We start from the raw sequence: 10,994 nt of genomic DNA, 5'->3' as shown, positions 1-10,994 counted from the left end.
GCTGAGTTTGAACAGCCAGATACAAGGGCTATCAGAAGACCATAGACAGAGCTATATGGCTCAGGGAGGCTTTGAAAGAGCTGGACCTGGACCTGAAGTTTGGGAGCCTGTTAGGAATTCTGTGGTGTTTGGGGTACATCTATGAATATAACACTGACAACGTACCTATCGTTGTGATGCTTGCTGTACATTCATGATTACTACTTTGTGTTTGTCAGTGTGCACAATCACAAGGGAGTAGGTGCTTTGAGTGCCACAAGCCATTCTGCAGCATATGATGGGAACGAATAAAGATGAATTATTTTCCAAACAATAGAGTGTTATTGAATAACAAAAATACATCAAAAAATTATGTGCAAATTAAAAGCAAATATATTAAAACCTTAATAAATGTATGGAACAGAGCTTAAAGAAGGAGAAGGAACGTTCATGTCTATTTTAGCTACACATACATCAAGTGTGGCTCTCACTGGTCAGTATATGTGAAGCTGTGGTTGTCCTTAATGCTCCCCGGTGTGGAGGGGTAGAGGTAGGGCGCAGCCCCTGGTGACATGTGGAATGTTGAGGGGGGGTGTAGGCACGTGCTACACTGCAGCCCTCCAGGGACTGCAAAGGGAGGCAAGCCCAGGATTATTTAACCTGTAGGTCCACAAAAGTCTGCAGCATCTATGTTTGCTACTGAAGAAGCCCGGTTATGTCCTGGTGCAGTTCCCTTTTCCACTCCTGGGCCTTTCTCTTGTCCACTCTTTGCTTTTCCATACAATCTTCAGTATTCATCCTCCAGGCCCTTTGCTCATGGTCTGATGCAGCACTGGCCTGTAGGATCTCATTGAACACACCATCCTGAGTCCTCTTCTTTCTCCTCCTCATCTGGCTCAGGTGTTCTGTGGTTGTGGATGGGGAGACCCTGAAGGCTGCAACGGCAGCAGCTCCAGATAAAACACAGAGGTACCCTTGTCAGTATGGTCACAGTGGAAAGTGAAAGTTAAGATTCAGAATTCCTTTCCCTTGCTTCTCTAGAGTTTTAAACAAGACATGCTTATTGATTCTTCTGCTTCAGAGTATTTGTGCACGGTACCACTCCCAGCACCAGCCAGAGTGAGTATGGCCCACCAGAGGTGAGAGAAATGAAGAGGAAATTTCTGGGTTGCATGAAACTATGAGCATAGGGCAATGGCACCAAATACTGGCACCATTTTCCACAGGCGGTGGTGATTTTACCTCACTTCTGAGGGTGACAAAGGCACAGAGAACACTGCTGCTGCTGGCATTCTGAAGCCGCCCAGGCCCACATGCTGCTAGCCTGCATACTGCAATGGTTCCTGCTGAAGTTAGGGCTGAGTGGTGTGGGAAAGTGTCCTCCTGCAGAGAAAGAAATAAGGCAGCCCTCCCTAGAAACCTTTGGCAGGGGATTGCAGAGTAACTCCATGAACGTTTCTTCAAGATCTCTCAGAAGGATTCAAGCAACATCCTGTTTCCATAAACAAACTGCTCTGCATGGCTGCCCCCCCCCCCCCCGCTCCCCCCCACACACACGCCTAACCCCAGAGGGGAATGAAAAGCAGAGAGCAACTCTACCTCTCTTGGTTGTGCCACTGCCTCTTCTAGCATGGGTAAATTAATGAAAAGTCGATAGCCGTATCCTGTAAAGCTGAGGGTGCCATCACTGTAATGGGAAATAAATTTACACACTTACCTGATGTTCCTTCCCCTGCATCGGGCTCACCCATGCTCAACTGCTGGGACTGACTGGACTGCAGTGGAAGCTCAAACAGGTGCTGGTTTGTGGCACAGATGGACACCCTCCCCACCCGATTGAATGTCCCCCATCTTCTTCCTCTTCCTGCTCTGCTTCGTCTTGTCTGAGCTGTTCATGCCAGCAGCCTGTGCCTCAGGCTCCTCAGCGGTATCCACAGTGGTCTGTGGGGTGGTGGTAGGGTCTCTGCCAAGCACAGCATGCAACTCTTTGTAAACGCAGCAGGTCTGCAGCTTGACACCAGATTGACTGTTGGCCTTGCTGGCCTTCTGATATGCCTGATGCAGTTCTTTCTCTTTCACATGACACTGCTGTTGATCCCCGTCCTGTCCATTCTCCTGCATCCCCCATGCAATCTGCTCATAGATGTCCATATGTCAATGGCTGGTCCATAGCTAGACCTGCACAGCCTCTTCTCCCCACAGGCCCAGGAGATCCGATATCTCCTGCCTACTCCAGGTGGGAGTGTATATGGAGCGTGTAGCCAGCATGGTCAGCTGGGCAGTTGCCCATAACGATAGAGAGATGCTAGGTGTGCTTACCCAGCTGGACAACCAGGAAAAGGCATTTACAAAATTTTCTGGGCTTTAAAGGGTGGGGAGGATCTTCCGTTCTCCCTGATCTCTGGGCAGTGGCATTCACAAATGTGGCCAGAGCGGTCAGTGTCAGGCATTGTTTGACAGCTGCTGGAAGATTGTTGGAGTCAACATAGGTAATGCAGTGTCTACATTCACCCTGTATTGACCTCAATACTTTGACCATGGTGCAACACTGTTCAGGGAGGCAGTGTCACTATATTGGTGTAATGGAGAGTTTACATCAGTGGGAGACAAATTTAACTGTAGACACACACACACAACTAGGTCAATGCAAGGTTGTTTACATCAGTCTAACTTTGCAGTGTAGACCAGGCCTTAGTCTGAAATCCAGCCTATGTAGACATGTTTTTGCAATGTTGATTTTTCACTTCTACATGCTTCCCTATTTTACTGTGTGTATCAAGGGAAACACACAAGCATTTTTAGCCATGCGTTTCTGGTAGATCTGGACTCTGTTTCATCTTCCTTAGCTATCAGAATTAGAATAAATGCTAGAGAAGCTCAAGTGGAAGAGGAGATGCCAAGGGAAGGAGCTGGATTTGCTGTGGGTTTTGGTTCTCAGATCTAAACACCAGGAAGAATGGGGAATCCTCCTTCTTTTTGCTGTCATTTTTTTCTTTTCATGCTTTTAAATTAATAAATGACAAAAAGATTAAATTAATAATGACAAAACATTCAATTACTAATGATGAAAATAGTTGTAATACTCAATATTTTAAAAATCTGTTGATCACAAATTTTAAAAAGTCTGGACAAATGAGGAGTAATGGAGACCTCACAATCTAACCATTGAAAAAGAATGGGTGAAGGAATATGAGAACCTATGAACATTATGAATTAGAGTCAGTACTGATAACATGTATGCTACAGTAATAAGGCATTAAGGTTCTAATCCTGAACCTTCTTGCACACCATAGACTGTTGCACTTGCACTAATTAAGGTTCTAATACTACAAAACACTGATACATATATTTAACTTTATGCATGTGAGAAGTCCCATTGAAGCTGGAGTTTGCTGAATTGAAGCCTATTTTACTATCCCGCTCACAATTTTTTTCAGTTATGAAGAATCAAGGAGATAAATAAAGATTGGAGAGAAGTAAATGTGGTACTAATCTTCAGATAAGGAAAGAAAATGATCCTGGCAATTACCAACAAGTAACTTCTATCCCTAGTAAAATAATGAAGAGAAGAAAATTACAAACCAATAGAAAGATAATAACTATTATTAATAACAGACTAGGGACCGAATGGCTAGGCAGCAATTCTGCAGAAAAGAACCTAGTGGTTACAGTGGACAAGAAGCTGGATATGAGTCAACAGTGTGCCCTTGTTGCCAAGAAGGCTAACAGCATTTTGGGCTGTATGAGTAGGGGCATTACCAGCAGATCGAGGGACGTGATCATTCCCCTCTATTCGACATTGGTGAGGCCTCAACTGGAGTAGTGTGTCCACTTTTGGGCCCCACATTACAAGAAGGATGTGGAAAAATTGGAAAGAGTCAAGTGGAGGGCAACAAAAATTATTAGGGGGCTGGAGCACATGACTTACGAGGAGAGGCTGAGGGAACTGGGATTGTTTAGTCTGCAGAAGAGAAGAATGAGGGGGGATTTGATAGCTGCTTTTCAACCATCTGAATGGGGGTTCCAAAGAGAATGGATCGAGACTTTTCTCAGTGGTACCAGATGACAGAACAAGAAGTAATGGTCTCAAGTTGCAGTGGGGGAAGTTTAGGTTGGATGTTAGGAAAAACTTTTTCACTAGGAGGGTACTGAAGCACTGGCCCTGAATATTCCACAGCCAAGCAGTTAGGGCACCCTGCTGGGAGATGAAAGACCTAGATTCAAATCTCTGTTCCACATCATGCATGGGGAGAAATGAACTAGGTCACCTAGATCCCAGGGGAGTGCACTAACCACTGGGCTAGCAGTTACAAGGGCACCACTGCTGTTTTGCACAAGGCCAGATCTGGTAGGTGTGCTCAGTGTATGTCTTCCATTTTGGACTCCACAAGCAAGATAGGTGAGGTAACGACTAGTTTGAGAATCCCACTGGGGCTTAGGTGCTTGAGTATCAAGATTTAGACAGCTGTGTGCATGGCCAGCAGCAGAAATGTAAGTGCCTAGGGGACCTTTCCAGCAGAAATGTACGCACTTATGGACTTTGGGCACCTATGGGGTTAGATGCTAGTTGAATGCAGAGACGGGTTCTGAGGATCTAAATTTTGGATGTAGATGGCTAAAGTGGCATTAGGCACCTAAATCCCTAGGTGGGATCCCGTAGCCCTCGATGACACCACAGTGATTTCCAGCCCCATGGCAGCACGGCTGTAGGAGACATGTACAGCCACGGCCTGGCCTCTTTCTTCTGTTGGTCAATCTGCCTTCCCTGAGAGATGTTGCTGAGAGAAGCCTGGGTAAAAGAGTGATGACTGTTCTGTAGATAGTCTCCAAGGTTTCCAAATGGATGACACCATGAAGAACACTCTGCTCCTGCCAAATCAATAGGGTCCTGTCAGTGTAATGCTCAAACAAAGGCTTCCACAGTCTAGGGTCCAAAAGCAGGTGCCCTGGATGCACTGCTCCCGATTCCCACATGCTTGCTCCATGTAGCAAAGGGGAGTGTATGACCCAACAGCTATGTGCCACCTCAACCTACTGTGATGTACCAGGTGCACAAGGAAAACAGGTACAAATAAATGTTAAAACAAGGACCCTGGGTTTAGAAAATATCTTTAAATTCAGGATAAATGAAATGTGGGAAATGTATGCCACATGGGGGATAAAACGTTCTTCCCCTGAGAGAGGTGCACAGCACAGATTTGGGGTTCAAAGATCATGCTAGTTGAATGGTAGGGTCCTATGGCATGAGCCAAACACCACATGGGCTGGGGCTTACAGAGGTTGGGCTGCCTGCTCCTTCTAATAGACATTTCTGGTGTTTTTCTGTCAGGGGCTATCCAGACAGGGAGTTCTAAGGAATCAGTTTGAAAAATAACAATTAGTATTTAAGAAATACTCGCAGACATGTCAACATCTCTGTGACATCGAATGACCTAGAACTTAGCCAATGGCAGCTGTCATTGTCAGGAAATAAGTATAGTTATGATGGAAGGGAAAGTCAGTTTGCATAGAAATAAAGAGGAAAAACAGGCAGGTAAATTTCCAGGTGTATTTCAAAATTAGAGAATTGGAAGGATAGCTTAAAATTTCTGCTTAAAATTAACTTAGTTTGTTTGCATTGTAGAGCCCAGGCATTGTAAATGACAAGAGATAATCTGCATTTCTCACACACATACACACATCCCCACACACCCAGGTCTTCTCTGATCCCTTTCCTCATACACATTAATGATTTAGGTATTCCATCTTCTAGGCAAAGGCCAAGAATGTCAAGGATGAGAGAAGAGGACCAGAGAAGTGCTGGTTCTCAGGCAAAGACCTAGGGCAGATGCACAGTTTCTACCTTTAGCCACAATGGCTGGACTCCTTCCTCTTACAAAATAAACAAATATACATCTAACATAAGGGGTTTTTAACCTTGAAAAATAGTTACTATTAATTATATTAACTATTATCATATTATCACACTTTCTACATAACAAAAGAACTATGTTAAACCCCAGTTACAGCCTGTCATTTGTGGGCCAAATCAGTTCCTGAGCAAGGTTAAAGGTGGTTCACCCACAGTGTTAGGAACTCATCAGTGATGTCATTGACTTTAATGGAAGCAATATTGGCTCCAAAGCACTAAACACATTGTATGTATACAAACTGTGTGTAGAATTAACCATGTTCTAACCCAGTAACACAAAGTAGCAATCAGTGGCGTAGGTGGACCTTAGCGGTTAGGGTTAACTTGAGGTCATCAACAATTTACAAACAGTGTGTTGAATAACCAGTTACAACTCCCTTGTCCACTAACATAGTTGAAACAATCTTGCATGAAGTAAACTATACTTTTGACCTAATTCTACAAACTTTGGCAGACCAAAGCTGTACTTGGCTTGGGGACATTGTTCAAACATGTTTGTCTCCATGGCAAGACTAAACCCTATTTTAACAGTGACAGGGTCCGCCATATTGTAATTAATTCTCCCAGCAGAGCTGTTTCTTCTAGACCATAGGTTCTCAACCACTTAGAGAACACAACCCAGGACAATTTTTAAGGAATCACAACTGCCTTCCCTTTCCTTTCGACTAGACAGCAAAGTGGTCCCCAAACTACCTGCTGACCTTGTAACACAGGTAAGGAAAAGGTAGTGAACAACTGACTTAGACAAACCCAAAAAAACCTTTGATTGTCTATGTAATTAGTACATGTAACCACAGTATGCTTCCTTGCTTTTAGTGTTGAGAGGAACTTGTCAGAAAGGATGAAAAACATAAACATATTTTAGTATTTTTTATTCAGGTGTTCTTTCCTCTTGTTGTTACTTTGTTAGGATGGTGCTTAGCTATTTCTCTTTACTGCGATGGATGCTAAGTTACTACAATGATGTCCTGTGGTATAAGAACTACAGCAAAATGGAATTTGCAGAGGTAACTTAGAGTTTCCCCAGCTCTTCTAGGGGAAGCTGTTTCAATTAAATCCCCTGAGCTTGCAGCTGAGTTTGTCATAAATCCAACAGAATGCTATGGAGATTTTGGATCTGCTCTTTCTCATCCAAAATAAAGTGGAACATTGAGTTAAAAGTAGGTAGCTACCTCCTAAATCCTATCTATCCCTTGCTGTCTGTTAATATAGCGTGTGTATGTGCAAGAGATCCTGGAGATGCTTTAAACCATTTCTTTTCCAGGCTTGACATCAAAATCCTTTCCTGATTAAAGGCTAAGAGAGTTAGGGGTAAAATACACAGACAGGAGTCACTTCATTTCACGATGTTCTGAGGTTCGGGCGATTCGAATTGTAAGCTACATAAATTCACCATAACTAGGCCAGATGTTCAGAGACCTGTCCTTCCGGGAACCGCTAATTCTTCTGGAAAAGGAAGCAGCTGCCTTGAAAAACTCTCCTTTTCATGTGTCATTGAGACAGGGAAGATAAATGATTAACTATGCATCGTGAGTATTGACAAGCCAAGGAAATATGGTTCTCACCACCGATATTTTCACTTAACCTTCCTCCCCCTCTCCTTCTCCCTCCCCCTGCCCCCCTAAGGAAAGCGCAGAGATGTTCAGGTTACACTGACCTTGTTAAAGAATTGGGCTGAAGGCAGCGGGGCAGTTTTATACCACAAACCCTACATCAATAATGTGTCACATGGAGGAGAGTCTAGCGGGGACTAAACTGGGCGCTCCAGCTTTCCGGGGGCTTTCTGTAGAGATCTGGCTCCTCTGCGGGAAGGGTCCGTGTCCCCCCAAAACGAGGGGGGGATGGGCTATTGCAAAGGGAAGAACTGACCAGATCATCATCGCCCGCTCCTGGTAACCAACATGCTTCTTGCTCAAGAGAGCAAAACTCTTGCTAAGGAAAGATGCCCTAATCTGTGCAATGGAGGCGAGAGCCAAAGCCCACTGGCATCAGTGGGAGCCCTTCTATTGATGGCAGTAGCTTGTGGCCCATCGGGCCAACCCTGCAAATATACAGGTTGCCTTATGGGGGGTGGGGGGAGGATAATTGCTAGGAAATAGCGGTTGCGTTTCTGGCCTGCGTTAACTGATGGGTTTTGTGCACCAAGAGCTGGCTCTCTCCAGGGCTGGTCCCAAATAAAGCCCAGCGTTCCCCGAGTTGAGAACCAGACCTACACACAGCACTTGCCGCCCCCCTTCAGAGGGCTGGTAACCGCGAATGTAAGGGGACCAGCCGTACCGGTGGGCCTTTGGGAAGGATATGGGGCTAGGCAGCTCCCCGCCCACACACACACACTGGGTCTTAGGAGCCGTACGATCCGCAGCCCCCCAGCCCTCTGCATCCCACCCCGGGGAGTAGCTGCATTGCAGCCTGGATCAGAGCCGCAGGAGGGGCGCCCCGAAGCGCGATCAGCTGGGCTCGCTGGGCCGAGGGCACAGCAGTGTGTGTGTACCCAGAGGGGGGATCGATGTGTAGCAACGCTCCAGCCCAGCCGGCGGGCGCGCTCTCCCTGGAGCCAGCAACTGGGAAGTGGCAGAGTTTGCAGGGAGAGAAAGTTACTTTATTAGCAGCGCACTAATCAGGCATGCCACTTCCGCTACCTAGGGCGGGCTGGGTTGCTGGAGATTTCGCTCCCAAGAGCCGAGTACAAAGAAAAGGAGGACTCGTGGCACCTTAGAGGCTAAGGTGCCACGAGGCCTCCTTTTCTTTTTGCGGATGCAGACTAACAGGGCTGCTACTCTGGAAAGAGCCAAGTAGAGCTACCTGTTAAAGCGTGTAGAGGAGGGACATTTGCTTTGACCAGAGTGAGAGTAGCTACTAGCCGGCTAAACCAGCCCCGAACGAAGAGGCTTCATGGGCAATCCAATTCTCCACCCGTTGTAGACATTTCCATGAGCCTTTTCTTTTACACCCTGCAAAGGGCAAACCCTTGTGTGGAACTCGGAGTGGGGGAAGGGGTGGCTCAGGCTACACAAGGGGGATTACATTTCATTGTCTCCTATTACCACGGATAGAACTGTGAGTGCGAATAAAATATATACCCTGTCCTGGGTGCACCGAGCTGAAGTGGATATTGCTATGAAAGCAGCAGTCGAGGAGGTTAATCTTGGCTGGTTGGAGTTAAAAAAGGCAAATATTTCCGTTTGTGCCCTCCTGCCTTTCTCAGCATTGGTTGTCAATCCAGAAGCTTGTTATCCTTACAAGGCATCAGTTTGTTTGGCTGATCTCAGCAAGGTTTTCTTCTCCAAGTAGAACTATAATTGCTATAATTCTACTGTATCATTTGGATCATTGCAGTATTGTTGTTTTCTCTCTCTCTTTCTCCCCCCCTAACACTGCAATAACGCGCGCCAGTGTTAAATTAGCAGGTTGAAGGGGGGAAAAAGACCGTAAATGAATGAAAGTTTGTTAAAAAAATAAATAAAACAACCAAATGACTTGGCAAAGGCAAGCTCGCATCGCCGCGGATCCTCGCGCGCAGTCAGGGCTCGTTGTCTCCCCTGCCATTGGCCGGCAGGCTCCAAGTGAAGTTTATCTCCATTGTTTAAATACATGTTTGGAAGAGGTTGAGCTGAATGTGGGGGGACCCGGGCAGAGAGGGGCTGCTTGAGCCCCTTCCGACCATTTTTCACGATACATAAAGTAAAGCATCTCAAATGAAAGTGTTTCAGATTCATGCGGAGCCAGGTACTCCAGATCGCTTCAGTTTGGAGATTTAGAACCAATGCCTTCTTGCACGTTTCTTGCAAGTGTCAGTAAAACATAAACAACAAAAATGCACCGTAAACTTAACCTTCCCCGTGTAAGGAAAACGGTTTCTTAGACGCTCATGTGAACATCCAGTCCAATGGTGTAGGCAGCCCCAATTTGTGCAACAACCAACAGATTTTTTGACAGCTTTATAGTCTCATGCAGGTTGCAGTATTACATTTGTCATTTTCATTTTAGTTATTGATCGTGATAGCCGATAAAGCCGATTTATTTATTATTAATTATTATTATTATTATTATTATTATTATTTTGCCAGCTAACAGGGTATCTATCAGACGAGCAATCAGGGAGAACAAGCCAGAAGTGTTCTATACCTATGCACTTAAAGTGTAATTTATTTGCTTAATATTAAAGAGAGAGGATAAATGAACATGTTAACCAAAATTAGAAAAAATAAAAGCAGGAGTTCTCTTTTCCTCGTTTATGCAGCCCACTAATTCTTCTTTTATTATGACCGTTCAACACATTATTGTTTTTATAATACAATAAATGTGCAAAAATAGCCTTCATTAAAAAAAACAACACAACTAACCAGTAAAATCCGGTCAGTCAGTAACTAAGTTGCTTTCAGGCGCTCTGTCTGTTATCTGTGCATGTAATCCCTGATTTCTAGATTTGTTTTTTATTACAATTATTACTGACATGGCGTTCAAGAATACCAATAACTAAGAAGGGATAAATAGAGCTTTTTGAAGTTGTGGCATTGAATCGTGACAATGATCGTTCGAGGGTGTATGTGACAATGTGTCTGGTGTCAGGATCTCCTCTCTCCCGAGTTAAAAAGACTTTCCTTCCAAATCGCGTTCTCACTCCAGACACGGAGCGAGGATTAGAAAAATAAAAACTGGCAGGCAAAGGAAACAGGAATGCTCCTTCCGTGCAGCAGACGGAGGAAATCTAGCTTGTCAGAGACATTTCATAAAGGGGGGTCAGAAACTGGTTGATTGTATTTTAGTCACACGTATTTATCATTAAAATGTAGCTTTGTGTAAAAATGATGTGCTCGCATGTTCATTGATTGTGTAGAAACGAACACCCAGCCCCGCCGATGTATTTTTAAAAGGCGTAAAATAAGAGGAAATAAATGCCATGTGAAGCCCTTATGTACCCGACAGCTCTTGGGAATAATGTCTGACTTGATGGTTACTTTGTACATGAATGGGAATCTATGTATAAAGTCAGACATTATTTCCAAGGCCGGTTATTATATATATATATAGAGAGAGAGAGAATATACACACTTCTTATTTACAATTCTCTCTGTTTAAAGAAGCTCAAGTGCAGGATCCCGCA

The sequence above is a fragment of the Caretta caretta genome, chromosome 1 (genome assembly GCF_965140235.1).
Source record: "Caretta caretta isolate rCarCar2 chromosome 1, rCarCar1.hap1, whole genome shotgun sequence".
In the NCBI taxonomy this organism is placed as follows: Eukaryota; Metazoa; Chordata; order Testudines; family Cheloniidae; genus Caretta; species Caretta caretta.
This window is presented reverse-complemented; position numbering follows the sequence as displayed.